We start from the raw sequence: 13,588 nt of genomic DNA on the forward strand, positions 1-13,588 counted from the left end.
ATATGACAAGAAGTCTGTGAAAAAAGTTCTAAATTATCAGGAAGGCTATTTGATACGCAAACCTATATCTACTAGCATTAATGTTGGAATTTGCCCTACTTGTTATTGGTGTCTTGAGCAAGGACAATAGGAAGATACTATTATTAATAAGATATTTACATTTCAGTATCCACAATATTCATGTGACATAGTAAAATCTACTTTGAAGGCAAATTCTGAGCAATGAGTACCTTTCCCACTTAGAGAGTGAGAGAGTGAAAGTCGCTCAGTCAAGTCCAACTCTTTGTGACCTAGAATTCTCCAGGCCAGAATACTGGAGTGGGTAGCCTTTCCCTTCTCCAGGGATCTTCCCAACCCAGGGATTGAACCCAGGTTTCCCGCATTGCTGGCGGATTCTTCACCAGCTGAGCCACAAGGGCTCCAAAAATCACTGCAGATGGTGATTGCAGCTGTGAAATTAAAAGACGCTTACTCCTTGGAAGGAAAGTTATGACCAACCTAGACAGCATATTAAAAAGCAGAGACATTACTTTGCCAACAAAGGTCCTTCTAGTCAAGGCTATGGTTTTTCCAGTGGTCATGCATGGATGTGAGAGCTGGACTATAAAGAAAGCTGAGTGCCAAAGAATTTGATGCTTTTGAACTGTGGTGTTGGAGAGGACTCTTGAGAGTCCCTTGGACTGCCAGGAGATCCAACCAGTCCATCCTAAAGGAGATCAGTCCGGGATGTTCACTGGAAGGACTGATGCTGAAGCTGAAACTCCAATACTTTGGCCACCTCATGCGAAGAGTTGACTCATTGGAAAAGACCCTGATGCTAGGAGGGATTGGGGGCAGGAGGAGAAGGGGGTGACAGAGGATGAGATGGCTGGATGGCATCACCGATTCAATGGACATAAGTTTGAGCAAACTCCGGGAGTTGGTGATGGATAGGGAGGCCTGGCGTGCTGCGATTCATGGGGTCGCAAAGAGTTGGACACGACTGAGTGACTGAACTGAACTGAAATATGAAAACAAAATACTATATTTGAGGGTGATGTTAAATAATTCAATGTTTAATCCTTTATTTAACTTTTCAATATTTGATCCTTTACTACATTTTACTACAGTTTGTGATATTTAGTGGTGTTTTTAACAATGTAAGATAGAAGTTTCATATCATCAGTTGAACATTTTTTTCTTCTTGTCACAAAAAAAGGAGTTAAAATAATAGGTGGAAAGTAATATTATGATAAACTAAAATTCATTTATTTTTCAACAAATACTTTTAGGAAATAATTCGGTGGGGGTTTATTCTGTATGCATTGTGTGAAATTACAGATGTTTCTGAATGTCTCAACTAAAGATATTTTTTCTAAGTTCTATTTCAGAAGTGAAACAAAGAAAGTGCTTTTCAGAAGGCCATTAAAATAATGAATCAGACTGAAAGATCTATTCTCTACAGAAAACTATTAATACTTCTATAATAACAACAACAATTACAATGATACTAATAATGTTTTCTTGCACAGACTGTGCTAAGTTCAATCACCATTGGAGCAGCTGAAATGGAAACAACAAATTACAAAGCAAAAGGATTCTGGAGGATATATCTGTAATTTCTCTAAAAATTGCTCCCTGCATCACTCATATTCAAATGAGTAAGTCCGTTTTTTTATGCCAAAAGGAGCCAGAAGCATTCAAATGATATATTTGTCCTTATAATGGGAATGATGATCATCAGGTAATGACAGTGGTGATTTAGGACCCTTAACATACAGGATATCCTAAATACGGTTTGCAAAAACCATAAGAAACTGATAGTGCATTTTGATTATTTCAAGATTTCCAATCGAGTCCCAAAAAAATGCAATTAAATCTAGAAGATTTATTTGCAAAAAGGTTTAATACTATTGCAGCGTACCTAATATGATTCTTAAATTAATCTTTGAAAGATCCAACATTCTAAAGTCTGATTTCTTGCTGCGATCCTGAATATTTTGTGTCATTTGCCTTATCACAAAGCTTTTAAAATTTAAGTTTTTGTTTCTCTCTGTCTCTGTCTCTTCCTCTCTCCTTCCTCTTTACTGTGGACAATTTCAAGCAATCGAAGAAAATATGTAAAAGAGTTCAGTAAGTCCTCACATACCAGCCTACCAGGCTCCTCCGTCCATGGGATTTTCCAGGCAAGAGTACTGGAGTGGGGTGCCATTGCCTTCTCCTGTTCACATAAAACCACCCATCAATTCACAACCCCTCTTGCTTCATTTGTACCCACATATATTCCCTCGTATTGGGGAAGGAAATGGCAACCCACTCCAGTGTTCTTGCCTGGAGAATCCCAGGGATGGAGGAGCCTGGTGGGCTGCCATCTATGGGGTCGCACAGAGTCAGATATGACTGAAGTGACTTAGCAGCAGCAGCAGCAGCAGCATATTCCCTCATCCTAAGATCGATCTGGGCTTTCCCTGTGCCTCAGTGGTAAAGAATCCACCTGCAATGCAGGAGGCAGAGAAGACACAGTAGATGTGGGTCTGATCGTCGGTCAGGAAGATCCCCTGGAGGAGGAAATGGCAACCTACACCAGTATTCTTTCCTGGAAAAATCCCACAGACAGAGGAGCCTGGCAGACTCCCAGCTGAGTGACTGAGCATGAAAACAATGAGCAAAACACGGGTCTATTTGAGGTATATCTCATACACACTGACATTGCAGTCAGAGACATTTCAGTGTATATACTAAAAGATAGAGGCTTCCTTTAAAAATATAACCATAATGTCATTATCACAAGAAGAAAATTAATAATAATTATTTATAGATCTCTTGATCAAGTATGTATATTGTTAATACCATAAGGTTATGCTCCACCAAAATTTGCATTTATATTACTACCAAAAAATCACCAATACTCTTTATCTTTAATGCTAGACTCTTATTGAATTTGCAACAGCAGTCATGATAATGTAAAATATCTCACTTTGAGCAGAATGCACTTCCAAACACTCTACTTTTGATTCTATAAATTGCACAAAAGGATCAAAAAATTATTTCAATTATTTTAACTGATTTTCTACCTAAAGGCTCTGATGACACTAACATAAAGCTGACATCACTTCCTGGTTTACTAAGTTTTTCCTACACTTATGAAACCAAAACACATATATTAATAGCAATTATTTCAGGTTTTGTAAGTGCACAAGAAAATGTGGAATTGACAATAAGTGAAATTAAACAGAAAATGGAACCATTTGATCCAAATGAAAAGTCATGTTTTTTATAATAATACATAAACACAACTCACTCAAGCAGGGGATTTCTGAAATAATGTCTATCTTTTGAAGTAGATGCTGACATTTGTTCTGCAGATCTGAACAGTTTGGATTTCAAATAGCCTATGATATAACAACTGCTGCCCTAAGATGGGACCACGGCTGACTGGAAGAACAGAATGGATGGCTACCAAACCCATCATGACTTAATTCAATGCACATTAACAACAACTTTACACTTCACAAAAGGAAAACTATGGGACAAATATAAACCAGAGAGGGCACTAGAACAATAGGCATGAATGGGACTATTTCACGCAAACTAGAATGTATGGTCATTTACTCTTCCAATTTCCATGGATAGAAATACAGAGAGTTCAAACCAACTTGTTTGGCTCTTGGAGAAAAGAAGCTAAAAGTGAAAGCCATTGTTTAAAAGGAATGTTAAAATTTCTTTAATTGATTTCATTGAAAAAAATGGTCAATTTTGACTAAATGTTAGGTATTAAGGGAAAACAATTTGAATACATTACTTTTTACTGTGGTGAGAATGACTAATAGATAACATTCTTCCCAGAGTCAGCTTCTTTCTAACTCTATAATTCAATAATTTTTTCCTCATTGGTGTGTTGTCATAATTTCAGGATTAGTTATAAAAATAGTTCTTACTGAGTTCTTGAAACCATCTCACTTAAGACTGTTATCTGGGGCTTTCCTGTTGGCTTAGATGGTAAAGAATCTGCCTGCAATGCTGGAGACAGGGGGTCAATCCCTGGGTCAGGAATATCCCCTGGAGAAGGAAATGGCTACCCATTCCAGTATTCTTTCCCGGAGAATTCCATGAAGAGAGGAGCCCTGTGGGCTATAGTCCATGCGGTTGCAAAAAGTTGGACATGACTGAGCAACTAACACACTAGGCTAATATCTATGTTTTCCAAAATAAAATAACTGCACTAAACCCCCCAGATATTTGCATCTTCTACTCTGCTAGTAGCAGTTAAAAGAAAATTGTTTTCACCTGCTCTGCTCTTCTCCTTGTCACCCCTGAACTCATTAGACATGGTTCTTAAGGCACCGCCTTAGCTGGTCATTTGAGTTCTTCCTGCAGGGGTTGAGCTTAGTCTGGGCTGTCCAAGTATCATGTGGCTGAGGAGGGCTGATCTCTTTGGAGAGAGGGGAGGAAGAAGGGACAGAAGGGAAGAGAAGGAGAAGTAGAGAGAGAAATGGGGAGGGGAAAAGAAAGGACTGGGTACCCAGTTTCTTCTCCCATATTCATTCAATCACATAAATCACCTCTTATGGGAGTGAAAAAGTGCAGGTTCAGCTGGAAGCCAGGAATAAAACTTTAGCAAAACTCCCTGTGTGTGAAGATGAGGGGGATACCCAGGTGCCACTAGAGGTAAAGAGCCCACCTGTCAATGCAGGAGACATAAGAGACTATGGTGTGATTCCTGGGTCAGGAAGATCCTTTGGAGAACGGCATGGAAATCCATGCCAGTATTCTTGCCTGGAGAATCCCATGGACAGAGGAGCCTGGATGGTTACAGTTTATAGGGTCACAAAGAGTTGGACACAACTGAAGCAACTTAGCACACACACACACACACATGAACACACACAGGACCCATCTCACAGTGAGACACTACAGGTTGTCAGTCTGGAACATTTACCTCTGGTTTCTCTGATTCAGCCCAAAGTGCTCCTCCTACCTCTCTCCAGGAGCCTCTCCTTAAATGCTCCCATACCTTGGACTATAGGGAGTGCATCAAGGTTAGATTAGAGTACACAAGTGTTTATTCTCTGAAATTAAACTATGAGGCTGAAGTCTCCTTTCCCTCCACCAGGGTTCCCTCCCCACCTCTGCAATCAGAGGTATCGTTATAGGTTCAGATGATTTCTGAGATGATAATAATAATCAGATGATAATCATATGCTAATTCTGCTGCAAAAACAGACCAGATGTTTCTACTGCATTAACTGTCTCTTGATACTCTGTTTAGTTCTGTGTTCCCATCATTGTTGAAAATATCCATTGCAAAACTGTCCCCATGGACCATTCTGTCATTATCAAGCAGTATCTAAAGAAAACAGATTAATCAGAAATCTGTAGTTAAAGGCTTCTTTGGGTAGTCCCCAGTGATAGGACACTAGAGAAGGGGAAAAACTGTCAGAGAAATAGTAAGATTCCATTTCTTTGGAGGGAGAAATTATCATTCTCAACTCAATAACTTGTAATTTAATAATTTGGCAATATACAGGATCAATTCAGGTGCTTTGACAGTAATAGTATCCATGATTTGGGATTTAAAGAGATACAAAGGAAGGAATATGTGGTATGTATTTCAGATTATTTGATTTAGTAAAAAGTAACACAAGTTTTGGGAAAGAATAGATGTTGGTGTAGCACCTGAGTCAAAGATTGTAAACCCTGGGCAAGTCTGTTTAATCATCTCTAGAATACATTTCTCTGTGCATGAGTGCTAAGTCGTTTTGGAGTCTGAGTGACGGCATGGGCTGTAGCATGCCAGGCTCCTCTGTCCATGGAATTTTCCAGGCAAGAATACTGGAGTGGGTAGCCATTCCCTTCTCCAGGGGATCGTCCAGACTTGGGAATCATTTATTAACAGCTCACGCCTTCTGAACCATGTGCTTTATCATGTACATGTGCATGTAGGACACACACACACACATAGGATATAAAAGCCCTGAACACAGTGGGTCCTAAAATAATTTTAGTTTCCCTTCTCTTTACGAAGGGAATTTGAATTGAATACTTACAGTTGGCTAAGAGGATTTAAGAGCATCTTAAATGCTCTCACCACACACACACACACACACACACACACACACACACACACACACACACACACACAGACAGATGAAGACTATGGGAGGTGATGGAAATGGAAATGTTAATTTGTGACAATCATTTTACAATGTATAAATATAACAAAACCTCACATTGTACTCCTTAAATATACATAGCCTTTGTCAATTATGCCTCAATAAAGCTAGAAAAATCAAATTATAATTTCAAACCAAAAATAAGAAAAAATTGAGCTTCTAGCTTCTAAAATTCTGAGACAGTAAATTACTTTTGTTTAAACCACCAAATTTGTGGCACTTGGTACAACACTCATAGTCAATTAATACAGAGTAATAAAGTGAATTACCATGCTGGGTTTGAATAACTTGAACCAGAACCAGAAGACTTAGTTTTAATAAGATCCAGTGTACTTTTTCTGGTAACTTGGATGCCTTCTGTCTAACAATTCATTAATTCTCCTCTGTTTTCCCCCTTCTGATCCATTTATTTTTTTTTAATTCTACTGAAGTTGATTTATCATGTTGTGTTACTTTCAGGTATACGACAAAGTGAATCAGTTATACATCCATCCACTTTTAAAGCGAGGAGGAGCGTCCTGATTTGGAATGTTCTGCATAAGACAAATACCACAGGACAAAGTAAGAGTTCACTGTATGTCTGTCGGTTGCTCACATCTGCATCAAGGATACGCCTTAGTGTGTTCTAACATGAGATGTGACATTATTGTGTAGGAATAACAAAATCACAGTCCTAGAGAGTTTGCACGTGTGCAAGCTCAGTCATGTCTGACTCTTTGCCACCCTCTGAGCTGTAGCCTGCCAGGCTCCTCTGTCCATGGGATTCTCCAGGCAAGAATACTGGAGTGGGTTGCCATGCCCTCCTCCAGAGGATCTTCCCAACCCAGGGATCAAACCCAGGTCTCCCACATTGCAGACAGATTTCTTTATCATCTGAGCCACCGGGGAAGCCCAAGAATACTGGAGTGGGTAGACTCTCCCTTCTCCAGGGGATCTTCCCTACCCAGGAATCGAACTGGGGTCTCCTGAATTGCAGGCAGATTCTCTACCAGCTGAGCTACCTGGGAAGCCTTTAGAGAAGTTAGATGCCCACAAAAACATTATTCTTAAAGCCAGCCTCTTCAATCATTTCCATCTCTTAAGTTGTTCAGGTGTCACTCAAGCTGAGATTTCTCAGGATGTGTACCATCCCCCCCACCCCCTCCACCCTGCAATGACTCTAGTTCACCCAAGGAAGTATAGATAAGGTGAAGGAGCCAGCATCTCTCATCTCCTCCTCATTGTCTGAGGATTCAGGCCCGAAATGCTTTATAAACCACAATTCTATACAAGTACAACACAGTTTTCACAAATGCACATTCAGACATTGAAAATTATATAATATAGACAGACTTAGAAATGATTAATGGCTGGCTAATGAGATCGTATAAAAGTATGCGGTCCATAAATAGAGTCTTATAAAAAGTGAACTGTTAGTCGGAAGATATTGCATTTTGCCAAAATGCCATTCCTGTAAGGGCATCGTGTCCTATTAACAGCTCAGCAGCATCCATCGTGTGGACACCACTGTCAAAGGTGTGATTAGAATGACTCTAAATTCTGATAAGCTACCCCAGTCCTTTCATGGGGCTTATTTTAAGCTGTCGTGATTCTTTGTCTCATTCTGGATTTTCAAAGCGTGTCTTAGAAAAGCAGTCTTTCTGCATGGTCCAGGACCTAAAATCATTCTGTGGTCTTGAAAATTTTTCCAATATTCAGCACACCTACTCCTGTTCTAGAAAGGAGTCTATATTGTCCATGTGGGACATATTATTGACTTCTAGGATTTATTACTCACATTTCCAAAGAGGGTTAGGCTTGGTTACTAGTATGTCATGACACTTGACCTAGGGGTCAGAAGTTAGGGTTCTTCAGTAGCTTCAGGCCCAAGATCTATGGCTGTATTACCCAACTTCAGAAACTTGGATTCTCAGCTCAGCACTGTCATGTTTGACTCTACATATTTAGTAAATCATTTATATTTTCTGAAATAAGGAAGATAAATTTATTGAGTTTTGTCATATGTATTTTTTAATCCATGCTGTTACATGTCCAGTCATTTTTCATTTTTTTACCCTTTTATTATTGAGTAAAAGTCCTTTGTATAAAAGTATACATATACCTTTTTATACATACAGTATTAATTTACAAAGTATATACATAAAGTATATTACCTTTTCAATAATTTATATAAGTATAATATAAAATATAATGATTACTTTATTATTCATTATGGTTAATAAAATGAATAGAATACTTTGAACTTGGGACCTAGATCCACTACAACTAGCTTGTGATTTTAAGTAAGGCATTTGGTTCTTTTAACTTGTTTTTTTATGTCTATAACATACAGAATGACCACATTCCTCTCTCCTAGTTTATCAGTTTGCAATAAGAATTTATACGTACTGAAGCCTCATGCAGACTAGTCTAACCACCATCCACTCCTGCTTGAATTACTGGTAAACCCCACACAATCAATGCATAGAATATCATGTATCTACAACATATAGAAATCAATGTATAGTACAGGATATACTCTTTCATGTCTGACTTCTTTGGTTCAACAGGTCTGTGAGATCAATCCACACTAGTCTGCCAACTGATCTTTCAGCTTCCACCATTCTCCAATCAGAAGCCAGGATGAACTTTTAATTATAAATTAGAATATGTCATTTGCTTCCTTGAAACACTTCAATGGGGGCTTCCCTGGGTGGTCTAGCAGTTAAGAATCTGACTGCCAATACAGGGAACGCGGGCTCAATTCCTGATCCAGGAAGATTCCACGTGTCACGGAGCAAGTAAGCCCATGTACCGCAACTGCTGAGCCCACACAAATTAGAGCCCTCCTTCGCAACAAGAGAAGACACCACAGTGAGAAGCCTGCACGGCCCAACTATGCGGCAGTCCCCACTCACTGCAGCCAAAGAAAGCCTGTGCGTAGCGACAAAAACCTAGTGGAGCCAAAAGTAAATCAAAAAATCTTAAAAAAAAAAAAAAAAAGCCACCTGGAGCATTCCCATTTCCTTAGAATGAAATAGAAATTTTCACCAGGGCTTACCCAGACCCACTTCCCCTTTGCCCACCCGTCTTCACTTCTTCCCACTCTCCCTCTGGTTGACATACTTTATTACCATGTTTCCAACATGTTCCCTTCAGTCCCACCACCAGAGGATCTGAAGAAAGCTTCCCTTCTCTGTTGCAATTTTGTGGGGTTTTCACATTTGGATCTCGGCTTATAAGTCATCGTCTCAGAGAGGCCCTTTCTGCCTTCTCTGACCAGGCAGAGGATCATGTAGGGCACTGAGAAAGGGTTCAACAGTGGTTTATTAGATTAGTGAGAAAGGGGAGTGAGAGTGTTTTATACACTATTAAGCATAAAATGCATGTGAACATTTGTTAGTTGTTTTTTTTTAAGTAACAAATACATGTAATAAAATGTACACTAATAAATGAGACCATGTCTTCATGGTCACTATGAGAGAAAGACTGCTCTAGACCTTGTATTCCATAAGCATACACTTAAGATGTGGAAAATGCATGTGAACATTTGTTAGTTGTTTTTTTTTAAGTAACAAATACATGTAATAAAATGTACACTAATAAATGAGACCATGTCTTCATGGTCACTATGAGAGAAAGACTGCTCTAGACCTTGTATTCCATAAGCATACACTTAAGATGTGGAGTAAGAAGGAGAACGCTGGAAATTATCTAATTGTCCAGAAATGATAACTAAAAAACTCATTAGCCGCATGTCTGAGTGTGAATGCCTGGCAAGTAGGAGGCTTCTTACAGAAGGGAGGTAGAGGCAAGTCTTGAGATCTGTACAAAGACTCGATTTACGTTTCAGGAGGTAATGTGAGGGTGAGGACAATAAAATTATTGTTGCTGATTTCTTTTTCATTTTCATTTCTATGAATCAGAATGTTACTGTATAAGCTATATAAGTGAATACGATTTAAGATATTTCATAAATAGAGTCCATTTTTCTTCTCTTGAAATCAGCGACGTTCTATTCCCTGGCTATTAAACGTGCAGGCTGATCCCCAAGGCGCAGTCAGTACTCTGGGTCCGGCAAACAGCTCGTCTCCTGCTCTCCTTCACCTCCACCAGTCTCATCAAGAGAGACTTGTGTTTGTTCCCAAACTTATGTATTCATTTGTACTTATTTATAAATTAATAAAATATGGTTCCAAAAAAACCCCCACAACTGTTTCTATGAAAACTAAGATGAATCTATTGAAAAAATTCAATAAGGGGGATTTGCCTTTTTTTGTTGTTGTTGTTGACATGGGTGTAGGTAACACCGTTATAGAATATTTGGATAGGGTTGTAAAAATCTATAGACATATTCTGCATTAAAATAGCTGTAGGTGTCTTCTTATTTTTCCATAACTTAAGGAAATAAAAACTCAAATATTTGCCTTTAGGCAACTTATTTCTATGCAAAAAAAAAAAAAAATTGGATCTACATCAAAGGATTGGCAAAGTAATGTCTCTGCTTTTTAATAATAATAATATGCTATCTAGGTTGGTCATAGCTTTTCTTTCAAGGAGCAAGCGTCTTTTAATTTTATGGCTGCTATCACCATCTGCAGTGATTTTGGAGCCCCCCAAAATAAAGTCTTTCACTGTCTCCATTGTTTCCCCGTCTATTTGCCATGAAGTGATGGGACTGGATGCCATGATCTTAGTTTTCTGAATGTTGAGTTTTAAGCCAACTTTTTGACTCTCCTCTTTCACTTTCATCAAGAGGCTCTTTAGTTCTTCTCCTTCTGCCATAAGGGTGGTGTTATCTGCATATCTGAGGTTATTGATATTTCTCCCAGCAATCTTGATCCCAGCTTGTGCTTCATCCAGCCTGGCATTTTGCATGATATATTCTGCATATAAGTTAAATAAACAAGGTGACAATATACAACCTTGACATACTCCTTTCCCTATTTGGAACCAGTCTGTTGTTCCATGTCCAACTCTAACTGTTGCCTCTTGACCTGCATACAGATTTCTCAGAAGGCAGATCAGGTGGTCTGGTATTTCCATCTCTTTCAGAATTTTCCACAGTTTGTTGTGATCCACACAGTCAAAGGCTTTGGCATAGTCAATAAAACAGTTCAGTTTAATTGCTCAGTCATGTCCGACTCTTTGCAACCCCATGGACTGCAGCATGCCAGGCCTCCCTGTAAAGCAGATGCTTTTCTGGAACTCTCTTGCTTTTTCAATGATCCAAAGGATCAATATCTGTTGGATCCTTGGACTATAAGGAGATCCCACCAGTCAATCCTAAAGGAAATCAGTCATGAATATGCATTGGAAGGACTGATGCTGAAGCTGAAGCTCTAATAATTTGGCCAACTGATATGAAGAACTGACTCATTGGAAAAGACCTTGGTGCTGGGCAAGATTGAAGGCAGGAGGAGAAGGAGACTATAGAGAATGAGATGGTTGGATGGCATCAATGACTCGATGGACACGAGTTTGAGCAAGCTTTGGGAGTTGGTGATGGACAGGGAAACCTGGCAAGCTGCAGTCCATGGGGTCTCAAAGAGTCGGACATGACTGAGCCACTGAACTGAACTGAACATCAAAAGATTAGCGAAGTACAACTCTTCTGATCAGTGAACCAACTGAAGGTTCTGACTCAGGGAGAAAAACATGCTTCCACTGAGCTGAATATTGTCTTTTTTCCTTCTTTTGGGGGCTTATAATCAGTCATCAGAATGGAGAAACTGAGACTGCCACTCAATTTAGTAACTGACCACTGCTACATTCGGTGATAATTTCTCAACCTTCTGCATATGTGAACTTAAGCTTTTGAAACCGTTAATTCCCTCTTCCTCCCTGAAATAGTTTCTTCATTTTTATCCCCAGGAATCACTCTTTTTGTCTTTTTGTTCACTCCTTAACCAGATGACATCTCCTCATCAATTTTGTTTTTTGTCCCTCCTCATCTTCTCTATCCCAAGGGCTCAATTTTTAGGCCTCATCTCTTATGCCTCTAGACTAACCCCCTTGGTGATCTTGTTTGATGTCATAATTTAAAGTTTATGTACACTGTCTCCCACATTTGCATCTCCAGCCTAAACTTCTCACCTGAACTCTCAATTTATATAGCCGTTGCCTACTCTCCATCTCCATGTGAGTGTTTAATAGGTATTTCAAACTTAGCGTATTAAAAACCTCATTTCTCATCTTCCTTCACCCAAAACTGCTTCCCCACTGTCTTCTTCATCTTGATAAATAACAGCTCCATTCTTTTAGCTGCTCTGTCCAAAAAACTTGAAGTAATCTTTAATTTCTGTCCTTCACAGTGTACAGTTGTACTATCAATAATCTGTTTAGCTCTACCTTCAAAAACCATCTCAGATCCAACCTCCTCTTACTTCTCATTCAGTTCACCATCATCTTGGATCTATAGCCTGCTAGACTCTTCTGTCCATGGGATTTCCAGACAAGAATACTAGAGTGGGTAGCCATCTCCAGGGGATCTTCCTGACTCAAGGAAAGAATTTGTGTCTCCCATATTACAGATGGATTCTTTACCATCTGAGGCACTAGGGAAGGCCCTATCATGAACCTACATTTATGCAGCAAAGTTTTCTATCTCCCTTCTTCTACTCTTGGTCTCCTCCATTCTAGTCTCAACACAGCAGCTGGAGTAATAATAAAAAGAGAAATAATAAAATATCTTCTTTCTAGGATTGTTGTGAAACCTAAAGACAAGGGATTTAGAAGAGTGTATGTGGAGAGCAAGCAATTATCTTCTCTAATGTTTTGTTATTATAGGACATACCAACACCAGTTTTTCCATGCCTCCCATGATTCTTTAACAAAATTCTTCCTTGCATTCATAAATATGTTCATGTCTCCAAGAATATTTCCTTGAACCACATTACTCTTTAACCTTCTGGTCCAACTCTGATCTCCCTTTAGCAAGCAAGCTTATTTCAAAACTAATACACTTTCCTAGCAAAGCTTCCTTGTCTTGCATATACTTGCATCAAAGAGTATACTTTGATGCAAGTATATGAAAGAGATGTATCTTTGCATATATGTATTTATGCATACAAGAGATGCATCCTCTTTTATGAGCTGTCATTCACTAAGTCACTGATGCCACAATAAACAAATCTACTCCAATGTTCTCTACTTTCTAAAGTGTAGACTATAACTTTCTTTAAAGTCTCTTCCAGTGATTTCCTTTCTGTGACTCCCTCCAGGGTATTCCCTTACTGTTAGGCAACTCATTTAATCTTTATACCTTCAAATGTTAAATGTTAGTGTTTGTGAGAACTATGATTTCAAAGCTCGGCCTTCCTCTTTATGCTCATGTTGAATCACATCAGTCAAGCTGGTGGTCTCTGCTGTGTTAAGTCACTTCAGTCTGCATCTTCTTTTCACTGAAGGCTCAGACTAAGAACAGTCTTCACGAAGTTACCATTGGCTACCTCTGT

General features: G+C 39.1%; 1 long non-coding RNA gene across 1 annotated transcript; it reads left to right on the forward strand.

The window, feature by feature from the left end:
* The first annotated feature begins 1,190 nt into the window (after positions 1–1,190).
* LOC133047549 (uncharacterized) lies at positions 1,191–9,618 on the forward strand. Its single transcript, XR_009690771.1, has 2 exons — positions 1,191–1,640; positions 8,702–9,618. It is a non-coding gene; the product is annotated as an uncharacterized LOC133047549 (long non-coding RNA).
* Positions 9,619–13,588: the final 3,970 nt, after the last annotated feature.

Source organism: Dama dama, chromosome 27 (assembly GCF_033118175.1).
Source record: "Dama dama isolate Ldn47 chromosome 27, ASM3311817v1, whole genome shotgun sequence".
In the NCBI taxonomy this organism is placed as follows: domain Eukaryota; kingdom Metazoa; phylum Chordata; class Mammalia; order Artiodactyla; family Cervidae; genus Dama; species Dama dama.